Raw genomic sequence first — 21,669 nt, forward strand, 5'->3', positions numbered from 1 at the left:
ACGCACGCGTGGGTATCCTAGGCGACCCAGAGCCCGAGCACCGTATGGTCAGCACCCTCTAGGATCCTTCGCAGGTGACCTAGCGCTTCACTCATAGGCCGCTTCCTTGGTCCCTCATCCACCGTACCGGAAGCTCACCATTTTAATCGAACCGAGGCTGGTCAAGACCTCGGTCGACCTTGCTACGCGAGACGTCCTCCATTGACTCTCCGTCAGCAGTTGCAACTTTAACAGTTAGGTCTCCACGACCTTAATCACAAGACGGTCAAAATGCTTCCCCAGCATTCTTGACATAAAACAGCCATTTACAAACAGCATTTACAAACAGTTTACAAATACAGTTTCTATATTAACTCTCATTTTTCCACATTATCCCTCATTAATCCACATTACTTATTCCACATTCCATGTATATGTGTACTCATCCAATCACCTCCTTTTCCATCTCTTCACTTCAGATTCCTTCACATCACATATCATATATTCACATCCATATCCACATCCATATCCACATCCATACATCCACATCCACATCCACATTCACATCCATACATCCACATCTACATGCTTATCTCCATTTTCACATCCTCATTTATACATCCACATCCCATATCCACATTCATACATACACATCCATATCCACATCCACATCCACATCCACATTCACATCCATGCATCCACATCTACATGCTTACCTCCATTTTCACATCCTCATTTATACATCCACATCCCATATCCACATTCATACATACACATCCATACATCCACATCTACATCCACATACATACATACATCCACATCCACATTCCACATTCACATCTATACATCCACATCTACATTCACATTCACATACATCCACATCCACATTCCCATACATCCACATCTATACATCCACATTCCACATTCACATCTACATTCACATTCACATACATGCATCCACATCTACATTCACATTCACATACATCCACATCCCCATTCCCATTCACATCTATACATCCACATACATACATACATCCACATCCACATTCCACATTCACATCTATACATCTACATCTACATCCACATTCACATACATCCACATCCACATTTCCATTCACATCTATACATCCACATCCATTCACATCTATACATCCACATCTACATCCACATTTACATCTATGCATATACATCTTCATGCATATATCCATTTTCATGTTCATACATCCACACTCCCATCTCCATATCTACACATCCACATACATACATCCATTTTCACATTCCCATTTATATAACCCCATATACCTTCACATCTAATCTTTTACATCACATCCATTCTCGCCCTATCTCACAACCCATATACATCTTATCCTATCACATACACTTCTTACCTCATCCCCCCATACACATCTTAATTCATCTTATCACATCCTAACTTATTTCATAAACATCTTATCACCTCTTATCACACCTCTTATCACATCCTATCACTTTCCATACGCATCTTATTAATTCTTATCACATCTCATACACCTCTTATCACATCTTATCACATTTCATATCTTTTTTTTTAAGAGAATTCTTTTATTTGATATAAGATTTCTCTACACATTTATTTAAACATAAATTCCATTTAAGGAGACTAACACTTTCGAAATTAAAATCAATCTTTTATGCATCTTCTTATGCATGATTTCAATTTGGTAGGGAATTATACTTTTAGAATAAAAGAATTTCTCTTATGCATCTAAGTTAAGCATAAAATCCATTTATGAGGAAAATCATACTTTTAGTATAAAAAGAATATCTTTTATGCATACCTATATGCATGAAATCCAATATGATAAAAGTAACACTTTTGATATAAAATTTTTCCTTTATGCATACTTCTATGCATGAAAATTAAAAATGATAAAAGTAACACTTTTGATATAAAAATTTTCCTTTATGCATACTTCTATGCATGAAAATTAAAAATGATAAAAGTAACACTTTTGATATAAAAATTTTCTTTTATGCATACTTTTATGTATGAAATAAAAATGATAAAAGTAACACTTTTGATATAAAAATTTATCCATTATGCATACTTCTATGCATGAAAATAAAAATGGTAAAAATAACACTTTTGATATAAAAATTTATCCTTTATGCATACTTCTATGCATGAAAATAAAAATGGTAAAAATAACACTTTTGATATAAAAATTTATCCTTTATGCATAATATTAAAATTCAATTTCTCCATGATTATAATGAAATTCTTTCAATTAATCTAGGATGATGATTCCTAGAATATGGTAGGAAGTCCTCTTTTTATGCTTTGAATGAAAATTTTTTATGCATAATTTTTATAAAAATTTTGCCATAGCTCCGCTGCTATGACTGATAAATCTCAATTTTTCTAAGGGATAAAGCTTATCATTAAGGAAATAATTAAAATGATTCTCTAATTGGATCCTTAATCCATAATGGATTGAATCATCAATATACATAAACTAAAAGCATAAGAAAAAGCCATTAATTTGGCCTCAAGCATAGCTTAATCTTGGGTTAAGGAAAAGCTTTATGAAAAGCTTGATTTGGATTGAGAATGGGTCATGAGTATGACCATTTCTTGAGTGAGAGAGAGAATTTACATAAGAATCATTAGAATTTAAACATAAATGAAAATTAACTTCAATAGCATTTATTAAATTATGTAACTTCTTCACTACTATTCAAACTTCAATAGCATTTTAAAAAAACCATACCAATTAAACTTCTCAAGCTTGAGAGGGGTTGAGAAGAGAGAAACATTGAGAAATTATAGAAAGATGAATATTCACTAATTACCTTACAACTTGCTCGATTCTTTGTTCACGGTAGAGGCCCCCAACCAATCAATTGGTTAAGTATGTTGATGGAGCCACTAATGGGGATTGAAGAAAGAGGGAAGCTCCAAAAACTAGTGAATTATTAAATGAATTCACAGTTTCTGGCTTAGGTGGAGTAGAGTAACGATGCATAAACACTATATATTTTTCAACAAGGGGGAGGCTTCTATTTATAGGAAAAATTGAGCTCCTAACCAAACAAACTGATTCTAGAATTTTCTAAATCAGTTTGGTCAATATTTGACCATTTTTAGGTCAGTTAAGCTAACTTTTTGGAACTAGACTTAAATGAGGAGAGAGGAGAGATGAAATATCTCAATTTTTATGAGTTTAAAACTCATTCAAGCATGTGAAATATGCACCTCCTTTAAAGAACTCCCTTTCCTTACATATGTCATATTTTTAATATTGCTCATAGTTTTTTACTAATAAACCTTGTACATTTTCAACTCTTCATCTTATGTGAAATATGCACCTCCTTTAAAGAACTCCCCTTCCTTACATATGTCATACTTTTAATATTGCTCATAATTTTTTTACTAATAAACCTTGTACATTTTCAACTCTTCATCTTATGTGAAATATGCACCTCCTTTAAAGAACTCCTCTTCCTTACATATGTCATACTTTTAATATTGCTCATAATTTTTTACTAATAAACCTTGTACATTTTCAACTCTTCATCTTATGTGAAATATGCACCTCCTTTAAAGAATTCCCCTTCCTTACATATGTCATATTTTTAATATTGCTCATAGTTTTTTACTAATAAACCTTGTACATTTTCAACTCTTCACCTCATGTGAGCATTTACTCATTTTTGGGTATTTTCTTTTTACAAGTTGGATTTATCTCCTCCCTACACATGGATTGATGCTATTGGTCCATAGGAACCTTAATTGGACCATAGTCTAAAGATTTCTGAAAATCTAGACCCTTAGACTAAGGTTCTTTATAGCTATTTTCAATTAATTCCAATTGCACATTGGAAAATTCTTTTTGAATTTCTGTTTCAGGGGAACTCATCTGAATTAGAAGAGATATTTTTCTATCCAAAAATATTCAAAATCTGAATATTCTCTCTCTAGAATATTTTTCTCTCTCTAGGCTAAAACAGATAGAAACAAGGTCTTTATATTTCTGAAGAGGGATTGATTACAGGGAAAGATACTAGACATCAAAAAGGGGGTGGGGGAGGAATCTTACATTCTACCCCACTTAAAAAAACGCGAGATGTCCTCATCTCGCAACTTGTGATAATTTCGCAAGATTCACGAATATGAGACTTAGAAAAAAATTTTAATCAAGATTAACCACCAAGATAAGTCTTAAAGAGAGCAAGATTCAAAATACGAACAAGATTTAAACTTTATTCATTCTCGGAACTTATACAGTAAAGATAGAGGAACTCTTTACACTTCCATAAGCCCGTCCATCATATGGTCACAAAAGCAGTCCTCACAAGCTGCACAAGTATAAGGTAACTCATCTATGGGAATGATTCTGTGGGTTATTGCTGCGCCTATCTCAGTGGTATGAGGTGTTCTAACAAAAGGACGTCTGAGAGGCAAGCCAAAAACGGGGTAAAGGCATATCTTCTCATGAGGAAGAAAACACGCCAGTAATAAGAAGACCCGCTCAGAAAACCCAGGATGTCTTGATCTCATGACGCAGTAGTATCGGGGACCCAAACCCAAAGCTTCAATAACCATGGCCAAGCGGACATTGTTACGGAAGTGCTGCTGACCCCAGGGTGTTACCCTAGTTATATCTTGATAGGTCCGCCATTTGGTCTGCGCTACAGAAGTTCCCAAGTGAGGGAAAAGTGAGCGCTCATACTGTTCTATAAAATCCTTCTTCACAGACTCACTTGCGTCTTGAAGGTGAGGAATCATTATGGATAAAACTAATTCTTGTTGCCAAGCCATGAAGGAGATTAGGAAGAAAGGAGATCGATGGGAGTAAGATTACTGTGAGCGACAAGTAAAAGTTACGACTTATATAAAGGAAGGAGCTAGCGTAACTTAGAAGCCAACGGTAGCTTGCCACTGAAGTTTTACCGTCTTTCCATGATTTGGGTTTGGCACAATTTTCTATAGAAGGCATTAAGAACTTTGAGATGAGGAGATAAAAGAAGCTCGTAAGCTAAGTCACTTACTTTCTTTGAAGTCAGATAAGGCTCACAATATCTGGGGGATAACTTCTTAAACTCCCCAATAGATAAAGAACTTCTTTTGTGCCGTACTTGAATGAAGACCAAAACCTTGGTATCCAAAACACCGATTTTCACTTCTGAACTCATTGTTCTGAATCCTTAAAACAGCGTGACTCCTGAGAAGTATTCTAGGGAAAGGGTCTTCCTTTTTTTAAACAGAATCTTTCTTTTATTTTTGAGAGGGAATAATTTTAAGATCAAAAAGGGAGATTCTTACTCCTATATACCTCGAAGGCTGGGGAGGAATCTTACATTCTACCCCACTTAAAAAGTGTGAGATGTCCTCATCTCGCCAAGTAGAGGACAACTCTTTTTCTTAAGATCCAATTTTATTTTGGGTTTCCTTATATTCTGGTCAACCCAACAGAACACTGGGATAAATATCCCTTATATAGAACTCATCATTAATATTCAGATCATATCATTCATATCTTTAACATGATAATGGTTCATTAGACCGAAAAATTTCCTTTTGAACATTCCTCCACGGGAATTTCAGTCAAGCAAGTTCTCAATTTGTCATCCCTTAACTTGATCTACTGATCAAGTGTTAACAGTAACAATTTGACAGCACAACCCACTAATCTCATAGTGATTTGCTGAATTCATTATCATCATTCCAGTTATGAATATCATCACTGGGACTCGTCCCATTCATCCTCATTGTGGTTTTGTTCAGATTTTTATATTTAAACTAATTTCAAAAATCATCATTTTTCAATCAGAATTTTCAATCAGAATCCAATTCAATTCATCAATTCTCAAACAAAATTAAAAATCATATCAACCACATTCGAATTCATCATCTGGATAGCATTAACGCTTATAATTTCAAGTCTTATTTTTACTCGTATATACTGTCAGTAAAGAGCTGCAGTTATACTCTCGGTATATACGGATAGTCACGGCCCTTGGAATTATAAGGTAAATACCATCATGTCTAGGCCTCAAGCAAGTCAAGGATTCTATATAATTGCGGTACTTCCATCTGAAGACCCAATTACCAAATTACGAATTTCAATTTGAATATCAAATTGTATGAATTATATCACACAATTACAACCTTTTTGTGTTTCTTGATAAATTTCTGACCTATTTGTCTTCTCAATTGATCTTTATTAACCAAATGCTCTGATACCAACTGTGAGATCCCCCTGTTCCCACCGAGAGCAACGGATTCGGGTACTAGCAGCGGAAGTAGCACTTCTCACACGGGACAGGGGTCCCACATTCGGGGCCTCGTCCACGGATATCCGGACAAGAGACTAATCCGTCGGTTTTTCCAAAACCGAACCCGGAAAAAACTTCCCTTACCCGGAAAGCACGGGCGATTCCACCAGGATAATTTTTTACTCTAACGTAGTCAAGATCATTACTGATCACGCTGATCTAACTGCACCTATAAAGATACTCAGTCGGATCAAGGAAGAAACTTGCACTTGGATCATTGGGATCAACGCTTTTTTCCCCATCAAGAGGCACAGCCGTTGATTCCTATCCATAGAACAATTACTATCCAGGACTTACTTCATCTATCGTAATAACAGAAATTGAGTCTCGGTTTACGGATCCATCAGTCCAGCCTAACCCCATCCGATCCCATGGGTTAGCCAACCGCCCAACCACTGTAGTGATGGGATCCAATTTGGAATTTGGTTAGGTTTTGTCCCGGGTACCAAGGAAAAGAGTTCCAAGGCCCCCTAGCCGGAATTTCAAGCAAACATAAAACTAGCCACACCACTTACACACCCAATATGAAAATTGCCTTTTTCTTAGCATCAGCTAACTTTAAAACAATCCTTTAATGAAACCATAGTACCACTGATCACAATCTCCCAATTTATCCAGTTGATTCATAATTTCCCATCATTCCTTCATCAGAGTATCTATGGCATCATTGGCAACTAGAACGCTCACCACCTGTCCACACAGAGGCCGTTTCCATAGTTCCTAGCCCATAATACTCGGCAATATAATCACTTATCAAGATGGACTCTCGTTGAAGATCAGCAAGATCAACCAACAGATCCATATAAAAGAGCCATGGACTCATCCGTTGAGGACCAGCAAGGTCAGTCAACCAGATCCATGCCCGGTTTCACAAAACAACTCTTTCTCCTTGTTCCAATATCTTCCTCGACGCACGCGTGGGTATCCTAGGCGACCCAGAGCCCGAGCACCGTATGGTCAGCACCCTCTAGGATCCTTCGCAGGTGACCTAGCGCTTCACTCATAGGCCGCTTCCTTGGTCCCTCATCCACCGTACCGGAAGCTCACCATTTTAATCGAACCGAGGCTGGTCAAGACCTCGGTCGACCTTGCTACGCGAGACGTCCTCCATTGACTCTCCGTCAGCAGTTGCAACTTTAACAGTTAGGTCTCCACGACCTTAATCACAAGACGGTCAAAATGCTTCCCCAGCATTCTTGACATAAAACAGCCATTTACAAACAGCATTTACAAACAGTTTACAAATACAGTTTCTATATTAACTCTCATTTTTCCACATTATCCCTCATTAATCCACATTACTTATTCCACATTCCATGTATATGTGTACTCATCCAATCACCTCCTTTTCCATCTCTTCACTTCAGATTCCTTCACATCACATATCATATATTCACATCCATATCCACATCCATATCCACATCCATACATCCACATCCACATCCACATTCACATCCATACATCCACATCTACATGCTTATCTCCATTTTCACATCCTCATTTATACATCCACATCCCATATCCACATTCATACATACACATCCATATCCACAACCACATCCACATCCACATTCACATCCATGCATCCACATCTACATGCTTACCTCCATTTTCACATCCTCATTTATACATCCACATCCCATATCCACATTCATACATACACATCCATACATCCACATCTACATCCACATACATACATACATCCACATCCACATTCCACATTCACATCTATACATCCACATCTACATTCACATTCACATACATCCACATCCACATTCCCATACATCCACATCTATACATCCACATTCCACATTCACATCTACATTCACATTCACATACATGCATCCACATCTACATTCACATTCACATACATCCACATCCCCATTCCCATTCACATCTATACATCCACATACATACATACATCCACATCCACATTCCACATTCACATCTATACATCTACATCTACATCCACATTCACATACATCCACATCCACATTTCCATTCACATCTATACATCCACATCCATTCACATCTATACATCCACATCTACATCCACATTTACATCTATGCATATACATCTTCATGCATATATCCATTTTCATGTTCATACATCCACACTCCCATCTCCATATCTACACATCCACATACATACATCCATTTTCACATTCCCATTTATATAACCCCATATACCTTCACATCTAATCTTTTACATCACATCCATTCTCGCCCTATCTCACAACCCATATACATCTTATCCTATCACATACACTTCTTACCTCATCCCCCCATACACATCTTAATTCATCTTATCACATCCTAACTTATTTCATAAACATCTTATCACACCTCTTATCACATCCTATCACTTTCCATACGCATCTTATCAATTCTTATCACATCTCATACACCTCTTATCACATCTTATCACATTTCATATCTTTTTTTTTTTAAGAGAATTCTTTTATTTGATATAAGATTTCTCTACACATTTATTTAAACATAAATTCCATTTAAGGAGACTAACACTTTCGAAATTAAAATCAATCTTTTATGCATCTTCTTATGCATGATTTCAATTTGGTAGGGAATTATACTTTTAGAATAAAAGAATTTCTCTTATGCATCTAAGTTAAGCATAAAATCCATTTATGAGGAAAATCATACTTTTAGTATAAAAAGAATATCTTTTATGCATACCTATATGCATGAAATCCAATATGATAAAAGTAACACTTTTGATATAAAATTTTTCCTTTATGCATACTTCTATGCATGAAAATTAAAAATGATAAAAGTAACACTTTTGATATAAAAATTTTCCTTTATGCATACTTCTATGCATGAAAATTAAAAATGATAAAAGTAACACTTTTGATATAAAAATTTTCTTTTATGCATACTTTTATGTATGAAATAAAAATGATAAAAGTAACACTTTTGATATAAAAATTTATCCATTATGCATACTTCTATGCATGAAAATAAAAATGGTAAAAATAACACTTTTGATATAAAAATTTATCCTTTATGCATACTTCTATGCATGAAAATAAAAATGGTAAAAATAACACTTTTGATATAAAAATTTATCCTTTATGCATAATATTAAAATTCAATTTCTCCATGATTATAATGAAATTCTTTCAATTAATCTAGGATGATGATTCCTAGAATATGGTAGGAAGTCCTCTTTTTATGCTTTGAATGAAAATTTTTTATGCATAATTTTTATAAAAATTTTGCCATAGCTCCGCTGCTATGACTGATAAATCTCAATTTTTCTAAGGGATAAAGCTTATCATTAAGGAAATAATTAAAATGATTCTCTAATTGGATCCTTAATCCATAATGGATTGAATCATCAATATACATAAACTAAAAGCATAAGAAAAAGCCATTAATTTGGCCTCAAGCATAGCTTAATCTTGGGTTAAGGAAAAGCTTTATGAAAAGCTTGATTTGGATTGAGAATGGGTCATGAGTATGACCATTTCTTGAGTGAGAGAGAGAATTTACATAAGAATCATTAGAATTTAAACATAAATGAAAATTAACTTCAATAGCATTTATTAAATTATGTAACTTCTTCACTACTATTCAAACTTCAATAGCATTTTAAAAAAACCATACCAATTAAACTTCTCAAGCTTGAGAGGGGTTGAGAAGAGAGAAACATTGAGAAATTATAGAAAGATGAATATTCACTAATTACCTTACAACTTGCTCGATTCTTTGTTCACGGTAGAGGCCCCCAACCAATCAATTGGTTAAGTATGTTGATGGAGCCACTAATGGGGATTGAAGAAAGAGGGAAGCTCCAAAAACTAGTGAATTATTAAATGAATTCACAGTTTCTGGCTTAGGTGGAGTAGAGTAACGATGCATAAACACTATATATTTTTCAACAAGGGGGAGGCTTCTATTTATAGGAAAAATTGAGCTCCTAACCAAACAAACTGATTCTAGAATTTTCTAAATCAGTTTGGTCAATATTTGACCATTTTTAGGTCAGTTAAGCTAACTTTTTGGAACTAGACTTAAATGAGGAGAGAGGAGAGATGAAATATCTCAATTTTTATGAGTTTAAAACTCATTCAAGCATGTGAAATATGCACCTCCTTTAAAGAACTCCCTTTCCTTACATATGTCATATTTTTAATATTGCTCATAGTTTTTTACTAATAAACCTTGTACATTTTCAACTCTTCATCTTATGTGAAATATGCACCTCCTTTAAAGAACTCCCCTTCCTTACATATGTCATACTTTTAATATTGCTCATAATTTTTTTACTAATAAACCTTGTACATTTTCAACTCTTCATCTTATGTGAAATATGCACCTCCTTTAAAGAACTCCTCTTCCTTACATATGTCATACTTTTAATATTGCTCATAATTTTTTACTAATAAACCTTGTACATTTTCAACTCTTCATCTTATGTGAAATATGCACCTCCTTTAAAGAATTCCCCTTCCTTACATATGTCATATTTTTAATATTGCTCATAGTTTTTTACTAATAAACCTTGTACATTTTCAACTCTTCACCTCATGTGAGCATTTACTCATTTTTGGGTATTTTCTTTTTACAAGTTGGATTTATCTCCTCCCTACACATGGATTGATGCTATTGGTCCATAGGAACCTTAATTGGACCATAGTCTAAAGATTTCTGAAAATCTAGACCCTTAGACTAAGGTTCTTTATAGCTATTTTCAATTAATTCCAATTGCACATTGGAAAATTCTTTTTGAATTTCTGTTTCAGGGGAACTCATCTGAATTAGAAGAGATATTTTTCTATCCAAAAATATTCAAAATCTGAATATTCTCTCTCTAGAATATTTTTCTCTCTCTAGGCTAAAACAGATAGAAACAAGGTCTTTATATTTCTGAAGAGGGATTGATTACAGGGAAAGATACTAGACATCAAAAAGGGGGTGGGGGAGGAATCTTACACTCTGAAACTTTCATTCTGACATAACTTTTCTCTATCCTCAAAATTAGACTACAAGTCTTATTCCAAAAATGAATTAGGTCGAAATGGTATCAACTTAAGATTGAAAAATAATCACTTACATTATTGTCAATAACTTGATGAATTCTGGGGATTTGTTCTTGATCTTAATCTTGTAATTGTCTAATTAAATTCAAAAATTATAATCTTTGAATAGGTTTATAATTCTTGAATTTGTGAATCTTACTTGTAAACAATGAAATCTAAAGGGGAATCTTGATCTTAAGCTTAATCTTAAACTTGAAATCAGAACTTGAAGAAAGATAGACATCTTGCACCCTAGTTGATAGCAAGAACTTGATATACTAGTAATGAATCTTGGCTTAGATTAAAAATACTTGAATGGATGAAAATTGAGAGATTAGTCTTTAATTAATCATAATTACAATTCTTGAATAAATCTTGTTCTTAAGGGGTTTAAATCTTGTGGTTGAATGTATCTTTGACTTAGAGCAATTCTTGGTCTAGAAAGAATCTTGTACTTGGATAGATCTTAAACTAGAACACTTGAAAATTTAGACAAAACGTTACTTGAATTGGTATAAACTTCGTAATTGTGATTGGTATACAACTTAAGCTTGGTTTCTAGTCACTTGAGAGCTATTTCTTTACTTTTCTCATCATCACTAAATTCGATGGTGAAGCAATTGATAACTTGAATTAAAGACTGGAGAAACTTGCTTGGTTCATGAATTTTCAAATTGGTCTTAATCTTCTATGAAATGTCTAGCAACCATTTTTACTTGAATTTGGGCAACTAGATCTTGAAGATAACTTTTGCTAATCTTGTCTCGATCATTCTAGTTAGGTCACGGTATCTAAAATTCTTTTCAGGAGCTAAAGTTTTCTAACTAGGTCTAGAAGGAAAGAATATTCAGAAAACAAATACAAAAGCAAACAAGAAATTGTATACAATAAATAATTTTTAATACATACCTCCACCTTTGGTTAATGCATCGAGTGCGTTAACCTCTTGGTGTCAAGCATGTCCTTTGGTGCTATTTGGTTCTTCTTTTTAGTTGGGCAAGATTTAGCATAATGTCCCATCATCTTACACCTGAAACACTTGACAATAGACAGCTTGGATACGATGTCATTGGTCGGGCTATGCATGTTAGATGCTTCCACAGTTTTAACTTTCTTCTTAATATATTTGTTCATTCTAGACAGATGTCGTTCAATCTTTCTTTGAAAGTTGTCCCGATGCTCTCGTTCTTGATTCAAAAGAATATGGAGAGAATCAAGCTGTTCATGAATAGTACGACGGTGCTGCCATTTCCTGACAATTAAAAGGAATAAGAAAAATTTAAAACAAGAGAAAAGATAGGGTTTCTTATCTCATATAGAACGTCGAGCTAGATGTGAGTCCTGCCAGGTTAGCTCAATACATAAATGCATAATTTTTCAAGAAATAATCCATATACCCTTTAAAATTATAGCTTTATTAATTAAAGGTCATAGAGCTTCTTGATTAAGCTTACTAATAAACGCTTTGCTTAACATGATTTTCCACTAATTTAAATCTAGCGCACAGTTAAACTCAAGCATCATAAAGGCTTAAATGTAATGATTAGGTGAGTTCAATCATCGTTGAATTCATGAAGTTCGGGGCAGATTTGTTATTAAAAAAAAGCTTTAGAGGAAATTATAATCAATGCACAACGATTTCAATAGGTGCAGCTTATATACATATTTCTAAAGCTGGGTAGTATAAAGCTTATAAAGCTCTTTAAATCAATCCAAGATTTTATTATTAAAAGCTTGTAATGCCTTTATCTGAGCGGCGCAGCTCCCAACGGGTAGAAGTGATCTTTGCCAACTGTAGAAGAAGTCGCCCACCATCGCATCTAATATAAAAATAAAAATAAACATTTTAAGCTTATAAAGCTTTTAGCTAATATAAGCTTTGTAATAACAAAGCTTTTAAGCCTCAATAAGCGCAAATAATAAATTGGGGTCTGAAAATTCCTCCCCCCTGAATTCGCAGCGCTCACCGCCGATCGGATAAAGAGAGGAGCGCGCTGCTGCTTGGGTAGCCTCTGCCCAACATGAAGGAGGGAGAGAGAGAAAAAGATCAATTGGAAATTTTATATATATATATATGGCTTTTACTCATTTCTCACAGACTGCGCTTTTACTAATTGAGAGAAATTAAGAAAAATCCATCACCTCCCACCCTTGATTATAGAATTCAAACAGTCTTATTGGTTTAGCAATCATGCTATGACCCTCCATGCTCCTCTCCTTGCTCTTTCAATCTGTACGGAATATATATATATATATATATATATATATATATATATATATATATATATATATATATATATATATATATATGGCTTTTACTCATTTCTCACAGACTGCGCTTTTACTAATTGAGATAAATTAAGAAAAATCCATCACCTCCCACCCTTGATTATAGAATTCAAACAGTCTTATTGGTTTAGCAATCATGCTATGACCCTCCATGCTCCTCTCCTTGCTCTTTCAATCCGTACGGACAGATTAAGAAGAGGATTAGTGAAGAGAAAGGTGGTTTTATGGTTTTGGGAAACCCACTAATGGTTTTCCACCTAGTTTTATCCTTTGGGCAATAGATTGATGGAGATTGCTTACCCAATCGTTAAAAACAAGCTTTATTTCATCCATACATAAACAAAAATCCCTAAACGTGTTCTTCTTTAATTTAAATTCAAGAAAATTACCAAAATCACCTCTGTTTTTGTCTCTTTCACCTCTTTTGACTGCCTTCAAGAAAATTAAATTATACCAAAGCTCTGATACCACTGACACGGGACCCTTTAATCTTCTTGAAGGGAATAATCAAAAACTCATAAAATATATCAAATATTAAAACAACTACTTGAATTAAATTGAAAATTAAAGCATATAACAAAACATAAGGCAAGAGAAAGAAAAACATCACCATCAACACAAGGCTGGGTGCAAACTCCCCCCCCAACGTGAGTGGCTTCTTCTCGCGTGGGTATTTGTGATATATTCTAAAAGTAGGCTTTCAGCCAAAAATAAAGTACACATCCATATTTGGACTTTGCCATTTAATTAGTCTTTGTCCTCAAGCCTTCTAAGGCTTGCACAATTTTCTAATACAATAATCTAACTTGTGGACATATGCACATTACAAAATAAATCAACTAGTGCTCGTACGCACACTGTACGCATACACACATCACACTGATGTCAAAATAATATCAAACGCTATAATACAGCCACAAAATATTGTGAATATAATAATGAGATATGTCCACACGCCACGACTCAATCCACCATCCGTGCGACACCTAAATCGGTACCCTCGCTCGCACTGTGCAACACCTAGTTCAGTACCCTTGCACACCTCATTACCTAAACTCATAAACATAAACCACGTCAGTAGTAACAATCAATTGACATCGCATCAATCAATCCTAACATGTTCATGAGAAATAGGCATCATAAAAATAATATAAATCAAATATTAAATGACCATGACTATCATTCATCAAATAACATGGATCCTAACATGGCCCAACCTGTAACCATGCAGCGTACACATGGAGGAGGTCAACCAAAAAAAGGGACACGTAGAGGGCAGGAGACCCCTAAAAATTCTGCCAGGTGGATGGCAAACGTTTGCCCTGTTATATATATATATATATAGAAGCTTTTAAATATCAAAGCTTTAGAAGGTTTAATAATACATATATTTAAGCTATGCTATATTAGCTAAGACTATTAGCTTAGCCTATTTCGCTAAATGAAGTTAAAAAAAGTAAAATAAAAATAACAGTCGAATATGCAATAGCGAAGATAAGGAGAAAGTATGCGCGCAACAACGAAGAGAGGGAAAGAAGAAAGGGGGGTAGTCTGGTAGGAGTGCATGAAGAAAGAGAGACAGAGCACATCAATAGAATAAAAGAGGGCCAACAGTGCGCATATTTTTTTATGTTTAATTTAAAAAAAACAAAGCTTTTTAAAGGAGAGAGAAAAAAGAAAGAGAATTTATAAGAGAGAAAAAAAACTAGAGAGAGAGAGAGAGAGAGAGAGAGAGAGAGAGAGAGAGAGAGAGAGAGAGAGAGAGAGAGAGAGAGAGAGAGAGAGAGAGAGGAGGAGGAGGAGAGGCCTTTTATAGAATTTGTGGAAGTCTCCACATACCAAAGCCTCGAGAAGTTTTCAGATACCGAAAAGTCATGAAGCATCATTAACTTCACGTTCGTTTTTATTTATTTTTAACTTTAACGTTAGAAGGCTCCAAGGTTTTTGCTATCTCGTATAATAATTAATTAATTGAAAATCATTTGGCACCCATATTGGGATGATGCACCCTATAGAATAAGGAAAGTCTAAGGTGTTTCAAAAACCATGGATTGCAAACTCAATAATAAGGGGGAGTAGTCTGTTGCCTAGTTGCTTTTGGTTACAACTACATGGGCCAACATGGAAACTCTTTTGGGTATCTGGCTAGAAGTTAACTTCACCTACCAATGCCACCAAGGTTTTGAAGGGCTGCATGGAAACTAAGCCATTATTGTTTTAAATGATGGAACATCTCTCTCTCTCTCTCTCTCTCTCTCTCTCTCTCTCTCTCTCTCTCTCTCTCACACACACACACACACACACACACACACACACGTGCGTGCATACACACAGAGGAGTGTGTGTGTGTGTGTGTGTGTATACATGAGTCCCAATGACATTATAAGTCAAAGTAAGTGTGTAGCAGCTCATGAGTCCCAATGCTGGGGAAAGGACATATAGTGTGCACAAAAAGATGGGGTTAATTGTATTTGCAAGTCTTAAATTCAAGAAATATTACAAATTCTACACTAGAAGGTTCTAAAATTCTTATATTTTTGGGAGGTTTTAGTTTAAAATACCCTCAAATTTTCAAAGATAGTGAGAATCATCTCTTATTTTTGGAGATGAAGTATCATTAGTATGTGAAAATGGGTGCCTTAGCTGATCTTTCACTAGGTTCGAAATTGTTAAAGAGGAAGTGCTTAGTGAACATGAGAAGAAAATAAGTTTGTTAAAACAAAAACCCTAAACTAGTGGGCAGACCCATGCTTCGCCCATCTTCTGAGACCTCCAAATTTAAAATTTACTCGAACCTCCTTAAACCTCCTCTTCCTCTTCTTGAACCTCCAAATTCTTGCCAAGTGGCAGCTTTGTGAAACTCTTCCTTTATATAATATATACTAGTGGGCAACCCATGCTTCGCACATCCTTTGAGGCTTCCAAATTCAAATTCTACTGAAACCTCCTCCAATCTCCTTTTCGAACCTCCAAATTCTTGCCACGTGACAGCTTTGTGAAACTCTTCCTTTATATAATACTAGTATTGGACCCGCGCATTGTTGCGGCGACCAAGGTTCCAGAAAAGAACCGGTTACCTCTCTATAGCCATCTCTCTCTCTCTCTCTCACTCTCTCTCTATAGCCATCTCTCTCTCTCTCTCTCACTCTCTCTCACTCCTAGGCATGTACCCATATTTCTCTCTCTCTCTCTCTCTCTCTCTCTCTCTACAGAAGAGTTGTGTAGGAATTGTGGTTGTTGGCAAGTAGAGGAGGAGTGGTGGATGACAGTCTGTGCATAGGCACAAGGGGGGGGGGGGAGATTGAGAGAGAGAGAGAGACAGAGAGAGCGCTTAGGGCTCCTGTTTGGATCACCTACCGCGTTGCATGCGCTAAAGACAGAGTATGGTTTGCATGCTCTGAGAGAGAGAAATCGAGAGTGCCACATCGAGGAGGGTTGGTGTGGCGGGAGCAGGTAAGGTTGACTCTCTCCCACTAGAAGCAGAGTCGAAGGCGAGGGGAGACTCTTAGGCCGGGCAGATAGGTTCGAAGATTGCCTCTCTAGCCTTCTCTCTCTTGTGATGCAATAGGCGACCCTTCTCTTTCCCCCCCCTTCTACCTCTCCTCCGATGTAGTTGGCCACCTTTCTCTCTACCCCACGATGGAGTTGTAGAGAAGGTTGGGGCATTATTGTTGCGAGCATGCTGCCACGTTGGCAAAAATTGGTGTCTCGTTAATATCGTTAATATGTAATAGGTATATATAGAAGCTATAGATATAGATGTGGGTGGTGATGGTTTTTCCGAAGAGTGAGTGGCCTTGGGCAAAGGGAAGTTGGGAGAAGATTCGCTCCGGTGGTGTTGACGCGTTGATTGGAAAGCCTATATTTGAGAAATGTCCGACGTGAGTCATGAGACCATTTCGTGATTAGGTGACACAGGAATCAGAAGAGATCCCCTCGTCCGCCGTTGAGAGACCAGTCACCATCGGTTGGGTAGGGGGTGCTTTCCAGGCGGGACCCCGGTGACCGGTCGGTCACCAGTCTTGCCCGCGTGAAAATTGCCATCGCATGCCACTCGTGGTAACTCTGGACTTGCTCTTAGCTGTCATAGCACATAACAACGGTTTCCTAACGTGTGTAGTGCACTCAAAATTTATTTACAAATAATAATTCGGCTCTAGCGTGTTTCCACTTATTAATAATAAAATTGAAAACAACCTTCTAAAATATAGGGCTCAATGTTTTGAAAAATTTGAGTGGTTTTAGTTATAAAGACCTTCAAAAATGCACAAATTATTTAAAAATTTACATTCAAATGAAGGTTTGTCACCTCGCCGTTTGTATAGAAACTTCCTTTTATTGCACATAGGGACTCTAACTCTTCTCAACATTCACCCTCTCATCTCTCACGTATGATTTATCAAGACTCTCTTGCTATCAGCAGCGGCAACAAGATTGGCATGGTGTTCTTTCTCCTTTTTCTTGAAGCAATTGGCTTCAATAATGACCATTATAGTGGTTCTCTTGCATATATCACAACACTATTAAGCATGCTTGATTTTTTGGCCCCATTTTTTAGCATTTAGACCATCAAATACACCCAAAAATTCAATGGGCCACAAAAAAAAAACTTTCTAGGCATTTTGTCATTTTGAAGGGAGGCATGCTTGACAACCTTGCTTCTAAGCATCCTTCTCCTTTTAAGCATCCTTCTCCTTTTGAAGGGTGCCAAAATTAGGGGGTCTAGGTCAAATTTGATTGTCATGATTGCAATCTTATTTAACTTTGTTATTATAAAGTCTTAGATGATGGAGCTTTTTAACCCACCCTATACACCACTCCACCCAAAGAAGGGGATCAAAATTTACTTTTGATGAGCGCAACGTCTTTGACCTTAAATTTAATCATGAGACTTATAAGATGCCACATGAGGTGTCTTTAGTTCATGTGATCACCATTGATTTGACCTTGAAAACGTTACATCTCTTTGGAAAAGGAAATAGTGTAATACAAAAAGTATTACATAAATATCCTAATTCTTATTGCACAAATATCTTAATACTTAAAGCTAAATTATGGATGATGGATTTATTTTTAATGCACCCTTAAAAACTTAAGGATTGCATAAATCCATGTCATCATTAAAAAACTAGCAAGGCACCTTTCTCATGCAAGGCCCCAAGGGGGAAGTATACATCATTGTTGGTAGAAAACTAGCAAGACACCTTTCACATGCAGGGCCCCAAGGGGGAGGGGGTATACATCATTGATGATCTAGAATGGTGAGCCACTACAAATGGAACACTAATAATGGAGCACAAGAAATACATACATTAATGATGATCTAGAATAGTGAGCCACTAGTGACTAATGAAACACAAGAAATGTGATGTGAAAGTCCATGGAGATCTTTGGACTCCTAAAATTTATTGGTCACAAATGCTAGCCATGGGCCTACTTTGAGTACGTTGTCTCGGGAGCTACAAGTCTTAGAGGTCTTTTAGTATATCTTGGAAGTTGGTACCCTAGTGTGATTGTCTCTTGCCATTCACTTTCAAGCATTATATGGGGAGTGAAAGGACCACTTCAAGAAGTCCAATATGTACATGAGATGACATTTTGAAGGGCATACTTTTCAAAGTGGGCACTTTGCTTTTGCAAGATTAGTATGAACACACACACACACACACACACACACAACATTGATGTAATTTCCTACAAACTTATAAAGACCTTCCAAGCCCTAGACTTGAAAGTCCCCCGAGGCCCGCATGCCAGATACCCTCAAATCGGAGTCCCATCAATCATAATTCCCAAGGAGTTTTTTAGTTTCTAATAAGAAGGAAGAAAGTGCATGGTGACTCATTATTTTTTGAGAATGGTTCTCCTCACTTGGGTTGCACTCAATTTGAGGAGATTTCAAAAGTGACCCTCCTACCACACCACTAATGTCAAAGTACTTCAACTTCAGTGATGCAAAATGCTACCATATCAATGTTGACTTGACATGTAATGTTTTTGCAAGGTATAACTTTCTTTGTAGGACTAGTGCTCATTTTTTACGTATAGGATTGCACTTTAATTTGATGTTCTGGAGCTTTAAACTAGCCATAGTTTCACCCATTTGAGTGTTTTTTAAATGGGAAAAAATTAAAAATTAGGCATTCTTTACATCCAAAATGCCCTAAAACATGGGAGGTGGGTGTCAAAAACCAACTTCAAGCAAGATGGTGGGGAGAGATATATAAAAGAGTGTGCACATTATTCAAAATTACCCTTGGAATATTGTTAGTTTTAATATTTTTGTTTGAAAGTATATATATGTTTTTAAGGGTTGAGGATGTATTTAGTGAGCATTTAACTTTGTTTAGGTTTATGTAGGTTTGAATAAGGTTAAGGGTGTTATATAAACATGCATACCTATTTTTTCAAGCCTCCACATGTTGCTTTGCTATTCTTGGAGTATGCATATACATCTTGACAAAAGTACTTTAACTTGGAGTATGCATATACATCTTGATAAAAGTACTTTAACTTAGATTATACCTATTTTTTCAAGCCTCCACATGTTGTTGATGCTATTCTTGGAGTATGCAAATGCAGTTTGAAAAAATAAAAGATTTTTAGAAATTTAAACTCATGAAGTTTCTCTACTTGGTTTTGTTTTGACAAGTATATTGGAAAGTCAAGCATGGTTAAGCTCATGGTGGATCAAAGTGAATGAGAGACATGATTAAGAGAATAGTGATTAAAATAATACACAATATGAGATTAAACTAATAAAAAATTAATGATAACAGTTAGCTAAAAACCCACATAAACCTCTTGCATTAGAATGATCCAAGTACATCATTATATAGCTCTTCATGGACCAATCCATGCTTTGTGTACACCCTTGTGTCTTCCATGTGTCAATAAATGCTCACACTACATGTGCCTCCTTGCACTTTCCATGTGCTACCTTTTGGCCTTGATTTCACCTTTTATAGATGACCACATAAATCAACCTTTAACATTGGACCCTTACTCTATTTCTCTTCCTAATGTGGATGCTCCTCCGCTTTCTCTACACATGTTGCACCCTCACACATTGCATTTTTCAACACCTCGCCTCAATGTGATGAGGGTCTAAAACCTAACATGTATTATCATGACCTACACTGCATACTCATATTGTTGGAGTGGTCCATCTAGGATCCTCAATGAGCTATAATGTTGGCTTTGTCTTGGCACTTTACACATTTGGAGAGTGGGGTTATAGCCAGGGGTTAGGAGCCATGCTTCTCATATCATTTAGAAAAGATGCTTGGTGTTGCCTACCTCATTGTCATTGTCTTCCTTCTTTATCATTACATTGGCTTCTTTGCCTCTCTTCTTATGCCAGTAGGCCTTTGCCATGTGACCAATTTTGCCATAATAGTGGCACGTCATCTTTGTCCTTAGTCCTTCTCTAGTTCTCGGTCTTGGTCCTCTCGAGAAGAATGCTTTCTCCTCACTTGGGTCCTTCTCTAGTTCTTGGTCTTGGTCCTCTCGAGAAGAATGATTTCTCCTCTCGAGAAGAATGCTTTCTCCTCACTTGATGCAACTTGGGTTGCCTTCCCTCGAATCTATTTCTCTTCTTCTATGAGTGCTGTTACCATTCCTGAAATGGTTGGATCTAGGAGGTTCTTTAAGGTAGCCCCACCAAGGGGCTATACTGCTTTTCAGCAATATGGCTATGGCATTCTCTTTTTCTATTGTTACTCCAATGCCAGCTAATTATTATGTTATACTCTTCATTTTATCAAGGTGTGCTAAAAGAGAGTCACTGTCTTTAATGTCCAAGACAAAGAATTGCATTTTTAAGCTTATTTTTGAATTCTTTTATTTTGCCCCAAACAATTTCTCTAGCTCATCCAAGCACCCTTAGATGTATCTTGTGATGCAATATGATGAATAAATCCATCTTCTAACCCTAATGCAATGATGGCTAATCCTTTTTCATTCCAACTTAACCACTTGTTCTCTTCATCTCCTTCATGCTCTAGACACTTTTCCTTTCCATTTACAATGCCCCACA

Source organism: Cibotium barometz, chromosome 18 (genome assembly GCF_041138505.1).
Source record: "Cibotium barometz isolate CiBa-2024 chromosome 18, ASM4113850v1, whole genome shotgun sequence".
Lineage (NCBI taxonomy): Eukaryota > Viridiplantae > Streptophyta > Polypodiopsida > Cyatheales > Cibotiaceae > Cibotium > Cibotium barometz.